This window comes from Oncorhynchus kisutch, linkage group LG11 (assembly GCF_002021735.2).
Source record: "Oncorhynchus kisutch isolate 150728-3 linkage group LG11, Okis_V2, whole genome shotgun sequence".
Classification (NCBI taxonomy): Eukaryota; Metazoa; Chordata; class Actinopteri; order Salmoniformes; family Salmonidae; genus Oncorhynchus; species Oncorhynchus kisutch.
This window is the reverse complement of record NC_034184.2, coordinates 51542099-51564027: the sequence shown is the minus strand read 5'-3', so window position 1 is coordinate 51564027 and position 21929 is coordinate 51542099. Positions and strand designations below refer to the sequence as shown.

At 41.9% G+C, this 21929-nt stretch overlaps 1 pseudogene; it reads left to right on the top strand.

The window, feature by feature from the left end:
* Positions 1-21929, top strand: part of LOC109898818 (armadillo repeat-containing protein 4-like) — a 56477-nt pseudogene that overhangs the window by 15950 nt on the left and 18598 nt on the right.

Sequence of the window (21929 nt, the reverse complement as noted above, 5' to 3'; positions counted from 1 at the left end):
TTTCCAGCATTGAGGAAGCAGATCATTTTTCACAGTTTTATTAGATCAGACATTCTCAATCAAATAAGCTGGAGGCAGCCAGAGGAGAAGAGTGCAGCACCAGGGACACACACCGCAGTCCGATACTCAACTTCTCAGTGTAGTGTTGGACTGACTGGTTTTTGAAACTACGAAGTGATTATAAATTGGACACGGTGTCTGTCTGTGTTATGCATGCGGGATCACATGCAAAAAATGCAAAAGCACCCTCAGAATTTTGTTATTCAAATCCTGAAATCAATCTAGCTCTGCTGTCATGTTCACTCTCCACACGGAGCCTCGCACATCTCTTCCACTGACAGCTACTATTTAGCTTATTTTCCATCACTGTATGGAGAAAGTAATTAGATACAATGGATAAAAGTCCAATAAACATGTGTAAATATTTGGAGTCTCGGGTCTCTCAGTGAGGGCTTGGAACAAGGCACAAGTGGAGAAAGATGAATAGTGCCAATGTAATGATTTGGAAGTCGCCTGTAGTAAAAAAAAAAGTGTTGCCGAGACCGACAGAAGTCTGAGGAGAGTTGCAGGCAGGCAGGCGTCAGACCTGCTTAAAGTGTCTGTGCACTTGCTCTGACAGAGCCGTCCCTGTGCTGTGCTGTGTGTGTTGCTCTAACGTGCCATAGAGTTTGGAATGTTTCCTTCTGTCCATTTCAGGTATCATAAAAAAAGAGGTACGGTTGGACACCTGAAATGCAGTCATAGTGGCCTGAATTGACCTGCATTGTTCCAACAGCAGGTCACTTTGGGTTTTATGACAAACAAGCTGGTTTTGGAAAGTGACCGAGCGTGCTTGGCCCGAGCGTATGAACACGGCCTTAGTATTCCATGTTAATTATTTCTCCCCCTTTACTTCTTAAAAAAAATACTATTTAGCTTATTGCAAGCAATGGGAGTCTGAGGCGAGCTATTTTCTGCCTAGCAGGTGCCTTTGATTTAAAAACAGTCCCTGCCTGCGAACCATGCATATGTGTCTTGTTGGCATTCTTACGTTAGGTTGTAAAGTTGGGTAAAAAGACTTTCAAAAAAGTAAAAATCATCTCTGAATAACAGTGAAACAAAGGGTCTCCTTTGTCTGTGACAAGCTGCAAGATTTTAGCGGGAGGACTGTAATGAAACAATAAACGTTTGACATTGTTCAGCCAATTAATAGAGGGGAACCTCTTCTGTGTAGTAAAGCACTGGGAATGTGTCATTTTATTACTGTCGCTCAATTATAACGGCTGGATTGTTATTCTGCTGCAGTACGGACTGTTGAGAAAGTTCTGTTTTATTATGAACAGTGACTGAATCAAACCCCGATGAGTTTTTACATGGTTCTTCTTGGGCTGAGAAGAATTGAATGGCAACCATTTCAGACACCAATGTGTGACGTGTCTCTCAAATAACTGGATGAGGAGGCCACATGTCAGCTGCAGAATGGAAAATATGCTTTATAACTTGAAAGAAATCACAAAAGAACAATCATTCAGAGGAATAACTTTTTTAAGGACCCAAGTCCATATAATTTTATGGCCCAAATTTATTGTATGTATCACTGCTAGCATTTCGGTGCAAATTGAGAGGTCCTTTTTCCTCACTTATTCTCTTCCTCAACGGGATTCTGCCGTTCAAGAAGAACCTCCGTCAACACAAAAGATCCAACATGTGGAATCGGTTGATACAGAGGAACAAGGCCAAACCCAGAGGCCTTACGAGCATCAGGAAAAGAATGTGCATGAGAAGGCGAGACAACAGCTTGTGCAGAACAAGCCAGGCAGCAAAGAAACAATTAGAACCATCTTGGAAATGGAAGAACCTCGGTCTTGCATCACCATATGAGTATGTGATAATTCCACTCCATGTATTGGAGGTCTTTGGAATATTTGCAACGCTACACGTTCTGTATGCCTTTGGGAACGTTATGCTCCAATAGACGAGATTTTAAGAAGGAAGTGATGCTGGAGTCGGCGCACTTCACTGGTTGCATGTGTCTCAGTGTGTCTTCTCCACATGCCAGCAGTCACACATTATAAAGAGATGGTTTATATGGCTTTACATTTATCAGGGCAAGCACAAATATTCCTGATTATATGGACGATCCCAGTTAATCGATGTGTCCCCTGCTTGGAACCCCACTGTACAATTACAGACAGACAAGTTGGGCGCAGGAGTAAAATTCACAAACATGATGTATCACATTTTCTATGATTGATTAATAGATCTGGCAGGGGTTTAAGCTTTTGTAGCTGGACCTTGTGATAAGTGTCCCCATTTTGAGGCAGCTGGCTCTGGATAAAAGCTATCTAAAATGACAACAACAAAAAAGCCCAAAATCCCTGCATCCCTCTTCTCCCTCAATGCATAAATGATGATGATATGTTACGATAAATAACTATTTCCAAAATACAAAAACGCATAATGATGTCCCCTCTTATTTTATTACATTTTTCGAGGGAAGCAGATGAGAAGAAATTCAAAAGGAGTGCAGGAAATGAGACGTTTGCTGAGACGGAGGAGAGAAGATGCAGAAGAAAAGCAGATTTCTCTGTGTCTTCCTCACCTGGTAGGCAGTCTTCTCATAAAAGGCAAGTCACCTGGTGGGGTTTCCTCCTCACACTTCATAAATGAGGAACCCTTCTAGTCCTACAGAAGAGCAAGCAGCTTACAGGAAAGAGATTGCTGAAGTCACAGAAAAAACGTGGCACAACTCTTTGACCCGTAGTGATAGCTTCTGTGGAAACTGATAATAAGTGTTTTTATATAAGCCAATGTATGGGTCTGATGTACGCTTTCCCTGCCTTTCCTCTGGTGCCTGGCAGCGATGTTTCCAGCTGTCCCCATAATTGTGAATGCCAGTGTATACAGGTCTGCTAGTAAAGTTACTGGGTCGACTCTAGCCACTGTTCTGCTGATAGCTTTCCCCCCGCCTTGAACCAATGAAACTTGGTACACGTACAGAAAGGGACCTTTGGGAGCCTACTAGCGTTACTCCAGGCCAGTAGTCAAAGCAGACACATCGGAACAGCGATTCACTGCTTAATTAAGGCTTGGTTCAGTGTTTATCGTGGCCCATCTGCGTTGCCTGAGAAACGGTCATATCGGCTGATTTCCTCTGATAATGGCCTCCCCTGGAAATGCTATCTGTGTAAATAGGAACCATCTCCCCGTGGCCCCATTTGAACGTGTACCAAATTTCATTGCTCCGCGGTGCACCGTTTTCATGATACAGGTATTTGAGTGGTGCAACTGACTTTAAAAGCCATCTGCATTTCTGTTGGCTTTTATAGTATTAAGGCTACGGTAGAAAAAGAGAGGCCTGCTTTGTTTAGAATGATGACGACTCCAGTTTGCCCATTACTTTAATCCCTCTCTCTATTCATGGCTGCTGCTTAGATTGTGAGAAAGTTCAAACCTGACAATTCTGATTAACTTTAGATTGTTAATGGTGCTTGTTGTGTAGAATAATCTTGCAGTTATTTTAAATCACAAAAGGAAAACTTCATATTTTGTTATGTATCATATACTGATATAATATTTTAAGTTTAAACCCTTCCTGTGTATGGATATGTACTTGTATAGCTGTTACACAAAACTTGATGTTGATTCTTATCTCCTGCTGTGTCTGTGTTCTTCAGTAAGACCCCAGGAGGAGGCGCCGATGACTTCAGCGAGAGTTCATCTGAGAGTGAGGAGGACAAGGAGCAGCCAGAGCACCGGCCGGAGAGCAACACAGACCTGTCCTCTGAGTAGTGGAAGATCCAGAAACTGGTCATATTCCTCTAGGTACAGTACAATAAAGTCTGTAGAGGCCTGGCCCAGCACTCTGTTTTGGGAATTTCACAGAAAATAAGTTGTTCTGTTCTGTTGAAAACATCTACTATTCTAGCAGGACAGGCAGTTCACAATGGACAGGAAACAATCAAATCCTTGTCCTTTTCCTGTGATCCATACAGCAATTTTGATGCAGACTTGAGTCAATATTCAAACTTCTTGAAACTGTCTAAAAAATGAATCCCTTTAAGGTATGGCTCTGTGTCTGTAGAATTGTGATAGTCACAATGGTCCTAATGTCACCCGAGAGGGAACAATATGCAATCTCCTTAACATAATAATTCCACCTGCCTGCTTTGCGTAAATTTAACGACATAAAGTTGTCGATCAATATAACAAAATTACGTTAGATATAAAAGTATATATAATGTGCTCCTGTTTTAAAGCGCCTGCTTCGTAGTAGGATGTTTATAGAAGTGGTTGGACTGGGTTTGTAGATTCCTGGTTTCTGACACACACTAGGCCTATTTGGGTGCACGTGTGAGCCAACACATATGAGAGAAGAGAGCAGAGCTGTCTAAAAACAGCAGCTGGGCACACTGTTTACCCACACCACAGAGCATAAATGAAACACGGCTCTGAAAGGACTGACAGTGCATATGGTGAATATTAATGTGTCAAAACACAAAAGGAAAAGAGAGAGAGAGGACCAATGCGCCACTGACCCAGACTGACTGGGAATACCTCTTCCACTGCCTGATTAGAGAGGAATTCTCCCCTCTCTCTCTCTTGCTCTGTGATTACCGGTCAGTTTATTTGGACTTGTGCTTACATACCGTTTAGGGCCATGACCTGATGTAACTGCAATCATATGATATTATGGTTAGTCATATATTTCAAATCTGGCCCCTATACTTTAATGATAATCATAACCTAATCTCTCCACTTTGAATCTCTATTTACGATATAGTAATTTACAAAATTAACTGAAATTCAAATGTGTTTCATTATTGGGTACTAATTAAATCGATTTACGCTATAGTAATGAAATATGAATGACATTCTTTTGTATCTCTATGATCTATGACTATTAAATATTAGCAGAAGCTTTGTAAGCTGAGATACAGTATTTGGCTCTGTCCATGTTTTTACATACCGTACTGCAATTGGGCCCCCCTAATACGATCATTCATAGGGCAACTGGTGGTAAATCTTTTAAAGAAAACATTCATGCAAATTCAGTTCCAGGTAGATATTTTTAGCTTAACAAAACATGAGATAATGAAATAGAAATTCCTTCTTGGGAAAGAGCAGTTACTCTCCTTTCCAAAACAGATTTAAAATGTAAATGATATTAAAGAAGCTAGGCCAATGTCTGATAAGGGAACATTTCAAATTTCATTATACTTTTGAGTGGAGATTGGAGTGAATTCACAGTGAGAGTTTGTGCCTTCAACAAGATGCATTTGTAAACCTGTGCTTCCTAGGCAGCATTATATCTGTCTGGGAACCACACAGTGGAGTTATTTATGGGGTTTGTCCAGTAGTCATTTTATAATATCATTACCATCAGAAGCTAAAACTAACCCCGAGCCAAGTTAAATATCTGTTTTATTTTAGGAGTAAGAACAGTTTTTTCCTTCTTCATCTCAGCCGTATAGACAGACATTTGTACTTGAGGAAGATTGAGACTTTCATAAAGCAACACATGAATGATCTGTGTTGTGTTTAATGGGTTATTTATCCAAGGATATTTACCCAGAGTGCTAATATGTGTGCCTACACTGCATGCGTTTAAATAAGTATGTCTTAAAAGGGGCAATCTGCAATAACAAAGTATACATCCCACCACTGTTGAGAGATGGGGCTGAAAAAATGTAAACATTCTCAAATTAATTGACAGAGCTTAGAGATGCAGGACTGACCACCCATGATAGTTTTAACCATGTTTTGAAGCAATACAGTGATTGTTTACAATTACATTGTTTATGAACAAAGAAGTAAGCTTAAATGTGGGGTTCTGATGGGAATAGACAGTTTAACTAAGCTCATGGGGCATTTATAAAGTGTACTCGTTAAGAACCAATGGCTATATATCATGAATGGAAAAGTCCTAAAATGTATGTAACATGTGCCTGTGAATACACATACAGTATGCCATCTAATATGAGTTATGATTTTGCTTGATGAAATTATGTTATAATGATGTTAACATGTTGCTTGCCGCAATGACTTAAACGCTATAGATGAGGCTTGTGTGTATGTTAACAGCTTTTTGTGTGGCAAGAAACAAGGCATGTCGGCTATACAGTATATTTAGAGTGCCCATACGGTCAGCACTCGCTCTTTGTGCAGATTGAATAACACACAGTATAGTTTACACATATGCTACATACCACGTAATTGCCATCAATATGCACTATTGGTAACCACAGGGTATTTGTTTTACAAGCTGAAGCCACTGCTTCATTATCTAGAATTAGATATATATGGCAATTTAACAGTTATACATACAGTATGCTTTCAGCGTAGCTGCTACCAATTACCCTACTTTGTGCTCTGCTGTTTTTGATAAAGTGTTGCTGGTGATTGCAAGTGGCTTATGTGAAAAAACGATTTATATGTAGGTGCCAACATTGTTAACAAGTTTATTACTTACTAAACCACACTCAAAGGTTGTGTACTGTGTAAGTGTTTACCTAGAATGTGGTCATTTTTATTGCATGGCTTCAGGTGGCTTCTTAATTTAACTGCCACATAATAACACATTAGATGATCCCTTATTTGTGCCTAATAGATTTGTGCCACATATATTTGTATATATAAGCATGAGGATATGTCCTTAGTTTATATAATCATATAATGACATGAGATTGTTTTATGACCTGAGGTAAAGTAACCCTTTCAATATCAATTGGCAATGATGGCACCAGAGGGTGCAGTCTTATCGGCTCTTAACAAACCATGCTATTTTGTTAGTGTTTTTGCATTGTTCGTAACTTGTTTTGTACATAATGTTGCCGCGATCATCTCTTATGACCGAAAAGAGCTTCTGGACATCAGAACTGTGATTACTCACCTCAGATTAGACAAAGAGTTTTTCTTCAATGCGTAGGAGGGAAGGGATATACTACAGACACCTGACCAGGCCCAGATCCCCGTCATTCACTGGAGGAGGAAACTGAGATTTCGCTGAAAAAGATCAGGGTGCCTTGTGAGGATCAGGCGACGAGTGGCTAATCTGCCTTTGCCTTCTGTCCTGCTAGCTAACGTTCAATCCTGGAAAATAAATGGGACAAAATGAAAGCACGTATATCCTACCAACGGGAACTATAATATCTTATAATATCTTATGTTTCACCGAGTTGTGGCTGAACAACGACATTAAGAACATACAGCTGGCGAGTTATACACTCAATCGGCAGGATAGAACACCAGCCTCTGGTAAGACTAGGGGTGGGGGCCTATTCATATATGTAAACAACAGCTGGTGCATGATATCTAAGGAATCTCAAGGTTTTGCTTGCCTGATGTACAGTATCTCATGATAAGCTATAGACCACACTATCTACCTAGAGAGTTTTCATCTGTATGTTTCATAGCTGTCTACAGTACATACCACCATAGACCGATGTTGGCACTAAAACCACACTCAATGAGCTGTATACTGCCATAAGCAAACAGGAAAATGTTCACCCAGAGGCGGCGCTCCTAGTGGCCGGGGGTGACTTTAATGCAGGGAAACTTAAATCACCTCTTGGGGATCCGATCCTGTTACCGGGATCAAAATCGACAACATCCGGTAGAGTTGGAGCACTCCAAATTCAAATGACAAAATAGTCATATTAAACATTCATGAACATACAAGTGTCCTACTGTCACCCCCTGACCTTAGTATTCTTTGTTTTCTTTATTATTTTGGTTAGGTCAGGGTGTGACATGGGTGATATGTGTGTTTTGTCTTATTCTAGGGTGTTTGTACTGTCTAGGGTTTTTTGTAGATTTATGGGGTTGATTTCATCTAGGTGTTTATGTTGGTCTATGGTTGTCTAGATTGGTTCTCAATTAGAGGCAGGTGTTTATCGTTGTCTCTGATTGGGAACCATATTTAGGCAGCCATCTTCTTTGGGTATTTCGTGGGTTATTGTCTATGTTATGTTGCACGTTGGCACATAGTTTAAATAGTGGTCACGTTCGTCTTATTCGTTTTGTTGTTTTTGTTCTTCGTGTTCTTCATGTTCTTCATTAATAAAGTAGAATGTATTCTAACCACGCTGCGCTTTGGTCTACTCCAAAAGACGATCGTGACACCTACACCTTGGAAAAACTACAACTATTTGTTCATTTTTCAAGAAACAAGCCTGAAACCCTTTCTAGAGAATGACATCTAGTGGAAGCCATATGAGCTGTAATCTGGGTCCTTTTTAATTGTCTATCCCATAGGCTAGCATTGAAATGACCTGTGACCTAAAAAAAAGAAAATTCAGAAAGGATTTTCCTCTGGTTGTCACCTGCCATATCAGTTATGTAAGACTCACAGACATTAGTTTAACAGTTGTTGAAACTTCAGAGTGTTTCTATCCAATGTTACCAATTATATGCATATCCTAGCTTCTGGGCCTGAGTAACAGGCAGTTTACTGTGGGCACGTCCGTCATCCGAACTTCCGAACACTGCCCCCTAGCCCTAAGAGGTTTAAATCAGTTTTACCAATTTCTATCAGCATGTTAAATGTGCAACCGGAGGGAACATTTTTTGAGACCAACTTTACTCCACACACAGCGCTCAAGCTCTCAAAGTACACAGCTCTCACAGAGTACAAAGCCCTCCCTCGCCCTCCATTTGGCAAATCTGACCATCATTCTATCCTACTGATTCCTGCTTACAAGCTAAAATTAAAGCAAGAAGTACCAATGACTTGATCTATAAAAAAGTGGTCAGATGAAGCAGATGTTAAACTACAGGACTGTTTTGTTAACACAGCCTGGAATATGTTCCGGGATTTTTCCGATGGCACTGAGGAGTACACCACATCAGTCACTGGCTTTATCAATAAGTGCATTGAGGATGTCGTCCCCACAGTGACTGTATGTACATACCCCAACTAGAAGCCATGGATTACAGGCAACATTCGCTCTGAGCTAAAGGGTAGAGCTGTCGCTTTCAAGGAGCAGGACTCTAACCCGGAAGCTTATAAGAAATCCCACTATGCCCTCCGCAAACTATTACAAACTACAAAGGGAACCACAGCCGAGAGCTGCCCAGTGACACGAGCCTTCCAGACGAGCTAAGTAACTTCTATGCTCGCTTCAAGGCAAGTAACACTGAAACATGCATGAGAGCATCAGCTGTTCTGGACAAATGCGTGGTCACACTCTCTGCAGCTGTTGTGAGTAAGACATTTAAACAGGTTAACATTCACAAGGCCGCATGGCCAGACAAATTACCAGGATGGGTACTCCGAGCATGCGCTAACCAACTGGCAAGTGTCTTCACTGACATTTTCAACCTCTCCCTGTCTGAGTCTGTAATACCAACATGTTTCAAGCAGACCACAATAGTCCCTGTGCCCAAGAACACTAAGGTAACCTGCCTAAATGACTACCGACCCGTGGCACTCACGTCTGTAGCCATGAAATTCTCTGAAAGGCTGATCATGGCTCACATCAACACCATTATCCCAGAAACCCTGTTGGTGCATACCGCACCAACAGATCCACAGATTTTTCTTTTTCTTTTTTTCTTTTACCTTTATTTAACCAGGTAGGCAAGTTGAGAACAAGTTCTCATTTACAATTGCGACCTGGCCAAGATAAAGCAAAGCAGTTCGACAGATACAACGACACAGAGTTACACATGGAGTAAAACAAACATACAGTCAATAATACAGTATAAACAAGTCTATATACAATGTGAGCAAATTAGGTGAGAAGGGAGGTAAAGGCAAAAAAGGCCATGGTGGCAAAGTAAATACAATATAGCAAGTAAAACACTGGAATGGTAGTTTTGCAATGGAAGAATGTGCAAAGTAGAAATAAAAATAATGGGGTGCAAAGGAGCAAAATAAATGAATAAATAAAAAGGAAATACAGTTGGGAAAGAGGTAGTTGTTTGGGCTAAATTATAGGTGGGCTATGTACAGGTGCAGTAATCTGTGAGCTGCTCTGACAGTTGGTGCTTAAAGCTAGTGAGGGAGATAAGTGTTTCCAGTTTCAGAGATTTTTGTAGTTCGTTCCAGTCATTGGCAGCAGAGAACTGGAAGGAGAGCCAAAGAAAGAATTGGTTTTGGGGGTGACTAGAGAGATATACCTGCTGGAGCGTGTGCTACAGGTGGGAGATGCTATGGTGACCAGCGAGCTGAGATAAGGGGGGACTTTACCTAGCAGGGTCTTGTAGATGACATGGAGCCAGTGGGTTTGGCGACGAGTATGAAGCAAGGGCCAGCCAACGAGAGCGTACAGGTTGCAATGGTGGGTAGTATATGGGGCTTTGCTGATAAAACGGATTGCACTGTGATAGACTGCATCCAATTTGTTGAGTAGGGTATTGGAGGCTATTTTGTAAATGACATCGCCAAAGTCGAGGATTGGTAGGATGGTCAGTTTTACAAGGGTATGTTTGGCAGCATGAGTGAAGGATGCTTTGTTGCGAAATAGGAAGCCAATTCTAGATTTTACTTTGGATTGGAGATGTTTGATATGGGTCTGGAAGGAGAGTTTACAGTCTAACCAGACACCTAAGTATTTGTAGTTGTCCACGTATTCTAAGTCAGAGCCGTCCAGAGTAGTGATGTTGGACAGGCGGGTAGGTGCAGGTAGCGATCGGTTGAAGAGCATGCATTTAGTTTTACTTGTATTTAAGAGCAATTGGAGGCCACGGAAGGAGAGTTGTATGGCATTGAAGCTTGCCTGGAGGGTTGTTAACACAGTGTCCAAAGAAGGGCCGGAAGTATACAGAATGGTGTCGTCTGCGTAGAGGTGGATCAGGGACTCACCAGCAGCAAGAGCGACGAGCGAGCGAGCGATGATGCAATCTCTATTGCACTCCACACTGCCATTTCACACCTGGACAAAAGGAACACCTATGTGACAATTCTATTCATTGACTACAGCTCAGCGTTCAACACAATATTGCCTCCAAAGCTCATCAATAAGCTAAGGACCCTGGGATTAATACCTCCCTCTGCAACTGGATCCTGGACTTCCTGACGGCCTGCCCCAGGTGGTAAGGGTAGGTAACAACCATACCCTTACTTAGTTCACTACTGACTGCATGGCCATGCACAACTCCAACACCATCATTAAGTTTGCTGATGATCACTGACAACGATGAGACAGCCTATAGGGAGGAGGTCAGAGACCTGACCGTGTGGTACAAGGACAACAACCTCTCCCTCAATGTGACAAAGGAGATGATTGTGGACTACAGGAAAAGGAGGACCGAGCACACCCCCATTCTCATCATTGGGGCCGTAGTGGAGCAGGTTGAGGGCTTCAAGTTCCTTGGCATCCACATCACCAACAAACTAACATGGTCCAAGCACACCAAGAAGGTCATGAAGAGGGCAGGACAAAACCTATTCCCCCTCAGTAGACTGAAAATATTTGTCATGGGTCCTCAGATCCTCAAAAGGCTTTACAGCTGCACCATCGAGAGCATCCTGACGGGTTGCATCACTGCCTGGTATGGCAACTGCTCAGCCTCCAACCACAAGGCACTAAAGAGGGTAATGTGAAGAGGGTAATGCGAACGGCCCAGTACATCACCGGGCCAAGCTTCCTGCCATCCAGGACCTCTATACCAGGCGGTGTTAGGAAGGCCCTAAAAATTGTCAAAGACTCCAGCCACCCTAGTCATATACTGTTCTCTCTGCTACCGCATGGCAAGCGTACTGGAGCACCAAGTCTAGGGCCATGAGGCTTCTGAACATCTTTTTAACCTCAAGCCATAAGACTCCTGAACAGCTAATCAAATGGCTACCCAGAATAATGCATTGCCCCCTATTTTACGCTGCTGCTACTCTGTTTATTATCTATGCATAGTCACTTTTACTCTACCTACATGTACATATTACCTCAATTACCCTGACACCGGTTCCCCCGCACATTGACTCTGTACCGGTACCCCCTGTATATAGCCCAGCTATTCTTATTTACTACAGCTCTTTAATTATTTGATATTCTTATCTCTATGGGGTTTTTTTTTTGGGGGGGGGGGATTTTCCTAACTGCATTGTTGGTTAAGGGCTTGTAAAGTAAGCATTTCACTGTAAGCATTTCCTGCTGTATTCGGCTCATGTGACAAATACAATTTGATTTGATTTGATAGATGAGGTGTACATCCTTTTTTATCAAATGAGTAAAATGTAAAATGTAAGATGGTGATGTAAGTAGGCGTCATAATTAAATCACCCGGATATTGAGCGGGGTCCCACGTCCATCCACGATGACACTTTGTGTAACCATGGTTGAGGTTGTCCACCCTCTGCTGGTCAGTAGCGGAAATACAGGTTCTCTCAGGAGAACACTTTTCCTAACTACCTCATGTTCTCCTGCCCTGCAAAAGAGCCAGGGTCAGTCACTACCCTCACATTAACTTAATTTCTACGAGTGAATGATATTTCTAATGAATTAGGTGTTTCACAGCTTTGAACTGAGTATTCAGCTCTGTTAACATGTTATAAAAACCTTTCTCAGAAAAAGGTTCTTAAGCACCAGAAAAAAATGTAACTTTTGATTGGAAGCCTTAGACTAAAAGGCTAAATATAAATACAACACATATAAGTTTGAACAATTATTTTGGAAACTCAGAGAAATTAAGTGGCCTACTCCTCCACCAGACTAAGTCATTTCCACTATGAATGGTGTAACTTATGTCTAGAGAATGTTTTACAGAACATCTGTACATGTTTCCATACTTTTTAAGTGAAACAACTTTTTAGTGATACAAAATACCACAAAACATTTGGAAGCCTGACACAAACTGTATTATTTCGCTAGCAGCTACAAGGCCAGTCATATGCTCAACATTTTATTTTATAGAAGATCCTATGTCCAATATGAAGTAAGAGAGAACCACCAATCATTCTTTCCCTATTCGTTACCCATAATGGACTTGGCAGAAGGCTCTGTCTTTTTTCTTCTTAATCTGTACCCTACATAGCTAGTCTGCTCCAGAAATGGCAGAAGAGTAAAAATCACATGCACTCTCCAGGAAGCGGACACTGCCAAGCTGGTTGCTTCTATCTTACACCGACCGAGGTCGAGGAACACAGACACTAGAAACACAGACTGTGGCTTCATTCCATCTGTCATAGATCCAGCTCTGTTGGGGCACACACACACACACACACACACACACACACACACATGCACACGCACGCGAACGAACGCGCACACGCACACGCACACACCCATGCCCATGTTATCACCTTGCTGTTTGGAAGAGTTGTATCAAGGAGTTATCAAGCAGTGATGGTTTCTGCCAGATTTAAGTTTTTTGGTGGTGAGTAGGTCTGAACAATTACATTAAATTTGAATTTTATTGCGTAAATCAGTTGTTGATTCCAGAATCTTATTGGATAGGTAGATACATTTTTTAATACAATGGTCTTCCTCATTTACCTGATGAATTACTATTGAGTTGCTGATTAATGATGATCATCCGCCCTGCGTGTCTGGTGTGAATTCCACAGCGACCTTAACACGTAAATTCCCTCTGTGTGATGTCTGCTTCCCAGGGCACTTCTTAGTGCTTAGTGTGCTCTTGAGGAACCCTAATTTACTCCAGGGGCGGGATACTACTTCGGCTGACCCTGTAAAACAACACATTTCACAGCATCTATCCAGTGTATGTGACAATAAAACATACAATATGTACAATACCAGTCAAAAGCCTGGACACACCTATTCATTCAAGTTTTTCTTTATTTTTACTATTTTCCACATTGTAGAATAATAGTGAAGACATCAAAACTATGAAACAACGCATATGGAATCATGTAGTTACCAAAAAAGTGTTAAACCAATCAAAATATATATTTTAGATTTCAGATTCTTCAAAGTAGCCACAGTTTTGCACACTCTTGGCATTCTCTCAACCAGCTTTACCTGGAATACTTTTCCAACAGTCTTGAAGGAGTTCCCACATATTCTGAGGACTTTGGCTGCTTTTCTTTCACTCTGTGGTCCAACTCATCCCTAACCATCTCAATTGGGTTGAGGTTGGGTGATTGTGGACGCCAGTTCATCTGATGTAGCACTCCATCACTCTCCTTCTTGGTCAAAAAGCCCTTACACAGCCTGGAGGTGTGTTTTGGGTCATTGTCCTGTTGAAAAACAAATGATAAGAGCAAACCAGATGGGATGTAGAAAATTGTAAAAATAAAGAAAAACCCCTGAATGAGTAAGTGTGTCCAAACTTTTGACTGGTATTGTATATTTATATTTGTGCATAGTGCCTGTTGCACTTGCTCTGTTTGTAATGTATGTGTCTGGATTAAAGGACCATAATAAATGCTTGTTTTATATATTGGTAAGTGACTACATTTATCAGATCATGAGAGTTTATGAATCTCCTGCATTCTTTCCCTGCTTTGTAATGTGCGATATTTAAAGATATTTTTCCTCTGGATGTAATTTGTGAAGACATTTAGAGCTTGCTATTGTTATTGCCAAATCCCGCTGGTAGCGAAATGTTTTCAGCAGTGGGTCCCTCATTGTTTTCAGCAGTGAGTCCCTCAGTGTTTTCAGCAGTGGGTCCCTCAGTGTTTTCAGCAGTGGGTTTATGGAGCAGAACGGGTCATAAGAAAAAGGTGCTCATGTCACGTTCTGACCTTAGTTCTTTTGTTATGTCTTTGTTTTAGTATGGTCGGGGCCTGAGTTGGGATGGATAGTCTATGTTCTTTTTTCTATGTTGTGGTTTTGTGTTTGGCCTGGTATGGTTCTCAATCAGAGGCAGGTGTCGTTCATTCTCTCTGATTGAGAATCATACTTAGGTAGCCTTTTCCCACCTGTGTGGTGTGGGTGATTCTTTTCTGTTCTGTGTTTTGCGTCACCGGTCAGGACTGTTCGTTTTGTCGTTTTATGGTTTTTGTTCAGTGTTCAGTGTTCTTATTAAAACAATATGGACACTTACCACGCTGCACATTGGTCCTCCTCTTCTTCCACCCACGACGAGCGTTACAGTTCACCTGGGATTAAACTACTCTAAACAAAACACATATTAGCCTGACCTCTGCAGTAAACCTATGCAGTATTGTTGTCTGTGGCGAATCACAAAAGTCACATAAATAATGTATACAAATGTTGTCTCATCATGTTATGTAAACCCCAGTCATTAGTTGTGTTTACAGTTTTTTCCATGTGTCTTTCATAATCTGTAGTGTTTAGATGCAGACAATGGTTGCTTCCCAAATTGCATCCTATTCCTTTATTCCCCACATTCCCTATTCCCCACATAGGGCTCTGGTCAAAAGTAGTGTTCTATTTAAGGAATAGGGTGCAATTTGGGACGTAGTCAGACATATAGTGGTTGAGTTGTAGGCTGCCCCCTCTGGCTGCGCATCTGCCCCTATCATGCTAGCTGGAGGACAGTCCATCATAAAAGATTGTCAGATGTTGTCAATGTTTTAAAGAATGTCTACAATAGTTCCAGACGTAAGCTAACAAAAATGGAAGCATATGATGTTTTCTCTGTGGTATCAGTTCTAAACGTAGCGTTTTGTTTTTAAAAGGTATGATCCTAGCCCCACTGAATCCTTTGAAGAGTGAGAAGTGGTGGAGGAGAGAAAAAAGAAGCAGGAGATCCACTGCTGTTACGAGACCAATGGTTCACATTTAGGCCAACATCATAATATGGGGAACACATGTGCCCGTTATCCCACTCCCAACAGTGTGTCAGGCTACCTCTTTTTGGGGGTGAACGATTTGATCAAACAACTGCTTCATATCACAGTCAACCCTGATACAGTACTTTCTGCTATGACTGTACCCCCAAAACATGAACTGCATAGAACATACTATGTCATGTATAGTTAAAACATGTTCTAGATATTCCCTTTGAAGAACTCTTCTCTCTCACATTGATACGTTCATTACGTAAGACGTTCGAGTCTCCTCTGTGTCGGTAGAGTCATCTGTTTGGGATGGTCCTGAGGCTGAGATGTGCAACTAATAAAGTGTGCAACTAATAAAAGCAACTTGCTTTTTTTTCTAGGTTTATCTGTGGTTAATTTAAAACGAGAACAGAAAGAAAACATTTAGAAAAAATTGAAAAAAATGAAACAATAAAATTTGAATTGTTCAATTGCCAGGAGATTTTGACTTCAAGATGTCGTGTCACATTTCAAAGTGTAACACATCCCGTATTGCATCAGCTTACTGCTGTATTTTCTACCTACTGTGTGGAATTTCTGTTTCTATCTGCCGTCAGATGCTTTTGTCGCATCCCAACCATTTCACATTTCACAAAAGATACACTGCAACTTCAAGTTCCTCAGTTTCCAAATCACTAAGAACTTAAAATGGTCCACACACGTGCGCACCATCATGAAGAAGGCACGACAGCGCCTCTTCCCCCTCAGGAGGTTGAAAAAGTTTGGCATGGGCCCACAGAAAGTTCTACAGCTGCACCATTGAGAGCATCTTGACTGGCTGCATCACTGCGTGGTATGGCAACTGCACTATCCTCGATCGCATGTCGCTACAGAGAGTGGTGGGGACAGCCCCGTACATCACTGGGGCCAAGTTCCCTGCCATCCAGGACCTCTATACCAGGTGGTGATTAAGGAAGGCCTGGAAAATCGTCAAAGACTCCAGCTGCCCAAGCCATGGGCTGTTCTCTCTGCCCACATAGGAAGCAGTACCTGTGCATCAATTCTGACACCAACAGGCTCCTTAACAGCTTCTATCCCCAAGCTATAAGACTGCTAAATAGCTAACAAAATGGATACACAGACTGAGTTGACTCTTCATTTTTATGTACACTCTAAGCACTCTACAAACTGACGCACACTGGCACTCCAACACACAAGCATAACATGCACACACACGTATACTGACTCTAGTCACTCTACACACACGCATAACATGCACACACACGTATACTGACTCTAGTCACTCTACACACACGCATAACATGCACACACACGTATACTGACTCTAGTCACTCTACACACACGCACACTCACATTCAATCATCATTTACACTGCTGATGCTCTATTCATCATACACCCTGTTGCCTAGTCATCTTCCCCCTTACAAATATTGCAAATATTGGAACGGATCATGTATATACAGTATCTTCTTTTTTTGTATTCTTCTTATTTCTTCTTTTTATTTCTCATTTGTTTATTGATTGATTACTGCATTGTTGGGTTTAGGGTTTGCAAGAAAAAAAAATCATCACTGTACTATGAAAACACAATACACTGCAACGAAAAAACACAATGCAGACTAAAAAGTAACCGAGAATGGCAGGAGAATGACCCCAAGGCACCTGTTTTACATTTTTACATCGTTTTGTATGTTGCACCTAAGAAGCAATAAACCGACATCTGCCCATATATTGAGGCACTTCTAGTGAAATCAAAGAAAATATTTTCTACCCCCAAACCACTTGTTTGCTTAGTAGTAGTTACTAAGTAGCTAATTGGTTAGAAACAAGCCTTGAGTTATTGTGTGTGTGTATAGCAACTGTCAAAACAGAGTCTTTTGAAGTGCTTACTCATTATTATGTTCATCATTTCGATGCTCATTTTTCTCTTTAATCTCTAACTTAGGTCATTGTCTATGGTTGTCTGACTGCAGGCAGCTTAGTGGTCAGAGTGCCATTCTGTTTCGGATAGTTTATCTCTACCTGTGTTCAGTGTCACAAAGCTAAACACTTACCAAACTGTGGCAAACAACATAGCCACACCAGGCATGGTTAAAGCCAGTGAGAGTCAGGAAAAAAGACAGGGGGAGAAAAGTATGGCAGGAGGGGAGACACTGTGTTTTCCCTTTACTAAATGCCTCTTTAATTCTTATTTTCTCTGTCTGTGGTTTCATTCATTCATTGGTGCCTTGTTTTCATTATTATTTCAGGGAGGCAACCAGACGGCCACTGTGATTGCTCTGTGCTCCATGAGGGACTTTCATTTAGCCCAGCAGACGTGCCAACTGGCCATCCGGGATGTAGGTGGCCTTGAAGTCATCATTAACTTGCTGGATACAGAAGAAATCAAATGCAAAGTGAGTAGCCCTCCCAGTCCCTGCTCCCTGCCAAGCGGACCTGGTTGCTCGGCGGGGGGAACAGAGCTGTGCTGTGTGTGCCAGCCTAGTGTTTCAGATACAAAGGCAGGCCCGGTGCCTTTAAGGACACAGGATATCAATTCGACTCCAATAGACCTAATGAGATGCGTGGGTGCTTTTTTATACAGCATGCCTTTATATTGAAACTCTTCAGAAACTGTGGCACGTTTTGGGGGTTTACACAATTCTCTTTATTTGTGCTCCTGTTGACAGATGTACCTCATGTTGTTTCCATTGGCTTCACAGTTCTTCTTAATATAGGCCCCAAAAATGTTTGCTTGCTTGAAAGAGATATGCTTTGTTGACTCATCATCTGTGTGATTGATTTAGATTTTAGGTTCTCTGAAGATTCTGAAGGAGACCAGTCGTAGCAGTCAGATCCGTCGGGCTATTGCTGACTCCCCAGACAATGACCTGAAATATCTGGCCGCAGACGCCATTGCCAACATGGCCAAGTTCCGACGGGCCAGGAGGACAGTCAGACAGCACGGAGGAATCAAGAGACTGGTGAGTATGGGAACATAATAATAATGCCATTTAGACGCTTTCATCCAAAGAGACTTGCACAACTGTCGGCATTGACAGTGACACATAAATATATATGTATGTGTGACCCATGCGGGAATTGAACCCACAGCCCTGCTGCTGTTGCCAGCAGCACGCTTTAACTAACCCACGACAGAGCCAATTTGGAATCACATACTGTACTGTAGCACAGCAAAGCGCAAACTTGCACAACATAGGCCAACATGGCACAGCACTACACAGAATAACTCCCTCACTACAGAACAGCGCACATCACAGAATTACTCCTCCACTACACACCAACACACAGCACAGAATTACTTCTCCACTACACACCAACACACATCACATAATTACTCCTCCACTACACACCAACACACATCACAGAATTACTCCTCCACTACACACCAACACACAGCACAGAATTACTCCTCCACTACACACCAACACACAGCACAGCCCAACCAAACTCCTCACAGTACTGGCTCTTCTAGCTCCCTCAAGTTTCCATACACTAAGTTCCCTGATAGTCCCCACCCTCCATTCCCCCTTTCCCTGGTGTCATGTGACAAACATCAAAGTCAGTCAGGGGGAAACAGATAGAATGTCCTTTGACATCCTCGGACCTGAGTTCATGTTTATTGACAGAGCGACCTGTGATTAAAGCCTGTGGGCCTTGTATATTTATGTCAATTACCAAATCGGATGTGCTCATTGCAGTCATTTGCAGAGGAGAGATTAACTTCACGCTAAACTACAGACTGAGACCACCTTTAAACTGCATAACATGTGTAATAGCTCTGCCTGCTCTGTGTCAGTGGCCGTGCAGGAACTATGGATTAGCACAGCCCTGACACACAGGCTGACGGTCATAAAGGGGCACTCTGGCGTTTCAATATCGTAACATCAACACGTAGACCTGCTGTTTTTCCACATGCTGAGTCTCTTTTTTTATTCTTTCAGACCCCACGGTAATAGGATTTAATTATGCACCTGACCATGGCCAACTATTTTGTTATTCTCGTTTAATACATTGCGTCAATGGAAACCACAGCTATCATTACAGCATCTCCTGTGGATTTCATATCCACTGAACAAATCTGACATTACTTTCGCAATGTCTGATATAAATTGTATTTGATACACACTGGATCATCGAGTGTGTGTGTTGTGCTCTGTGTGTGTACATGTTCTGTGTGTGTGTATGTGTGTAACAGTATGACTTTAAACCGTCCCCTCGCCCATACCCCGGCGCGAACCAGGGACCCTCTGCACACATCAACAACAGTCACCCACGAAGCATCGTTACCCATCGCTCCACAAAAGCCGCGGCCCTTGCAGAGCAAGGGGAACTACTACTTCAAGGTCTCAGAGCAAGTGACATCACTGATTGAAACGCTATTTAGCGCGGACCGCTAACTAAGCTAGCCGTTTCACATCCGTTACACGTGCGTGCGTGTGTGTGTGCGTGTGTGTGTGTGTGTGTGTCTGACTCTGTGTACGTGTTCCCAGGTGGAGTTACTAGACTGACATTTACGTTACAGAATTGCCATCCAGACTGAGGGCATGATCAAGGACTTTGTGAAAAACCTATGCCCCCCCAGCTAAATTCCTGTCTTAGGTCCATACCTATTCTCATTGAAAAGGAACCCATTAACAAGCAAAAATGTACATTGATGCTGGGAATGTGAGCAATGCATAAGCATTAGGGCAAAGAACTTCCAAAAATAGGTCCATCATCGTTTTGAGATGTGTACTAATAGCCCCAAAACGCTGTGTATTTTGCCTGTCTTTCCCTGTCTCTGTTAGTGTGCGGAAGACAAGCGTACCCGTGACCCGGTACGTCAGTACGAGGGCCTGCAGTCCCTGGTGACTCTGCTGAGCCAGGCAGACAACAAGCAGCTCCTGGCCGCCACCACAGGGGCCATCTGGAAGTGCTCCATCAGCATGGAGAACGTGGCTAAGTAACGTTACGCCCCCTGATTATTTCCCTTCATTATCACTCCAGCCCCACTCAGATTTGAGCCTAACCAGCACCAGAGTTAAACTGTGTGTTTGCTGGTTGTGATCCCATTTATTAAATATTATTTACTGTGGTGGGGCCTAGCCCTGACTTTGACAAACCCCCCCACGCAGAAGTACAGAGATATTTGACTCAGCATTTATTGAATGGGTGCTTGGAATACTTTGAAAATATGTTTGCTAGCGTAGTGAGCAAGTGTTTTCCGTGTTTTAGAGATTCAAGTAGATAGTTTGTGTAGATGGGTCTACATTACGTTCCAGTGGAAATCCGACAGCAGTTGGGATGAGGGTCGAAGGGCTGCAATCACGTGTGGTGTTATTGCAGGACCTCTCATTTGTTCATATTGCTGTCTCACATGTTTCACTCCCAAATGTTGTCACATCTCATCCTTTACGTTGTGTCTGGTCAAAGTGATTATTTGGGCAAAATGTAGTTCTGTCACGGATTCTATTATCTCTGATCTTTTACATGAATGTTTGCAGGAGGAATGTGCTCTTTTTTACTGTTAACGAAAGATGAAGTAAAGTCTTGATTTCATAGACACCCAATAATGTGTTAGTCTGAAGCCGCTCTCCTCCAATTAGTATTGAGTATGGCCAAGCAGACTGAGAGAAAGCTGCCTTAAAAAAGTACTACTTAATAATGTAAGCTGACAGAATCTTAAAACATTTGTCATGTTACGAATGCCTACTTAGTTGTCATTTAGTTCTCTTCAACAGTGACACTTTCTGGAATCTTTCCTGGCTAGCTTTATTTTGCGCTTGAATTTTTTAATGTTAGTCATTTCCCCTAAAAATAAATAACGGGCAGAAATCGTGCCCTGACAGCTGTTGACGGTTGCTAAAAAAGAAATTGATTTAGCTGTATTTATTTTCTTACTCTGGGCTACTCGGGGGACATACAATACAAGCCATATGCATTCATTTATACCACGGTAACCTCTTAATAAATTCAAGGCTTATTTTCAGAAACGATGCCGACAAACTGATAAGGCTGTCTTTTTATATATTTAAAAAGTGTTTAAAAAAAATATGTGATGAATTAAGATATGTGGAAATGTCTAGCCTTTGACTCAAAAACCCTGTAAGGATTTAAAATTGCAGAGGGCCCAGTAGCACTCACACCGATCTCTCTCTAACTCATATTTCATAACTGACAGAATGATATCCTACATTTTAGAGTCTAAGTTAAGTCTTCCCAACTGGAAGCAGGTGCCTGTTGCCACATTCAATTAAACAACGATCCCATTACAGAAGTATGCCAATAACCCTCTCTTTTAAACTGGTGGCTATACACT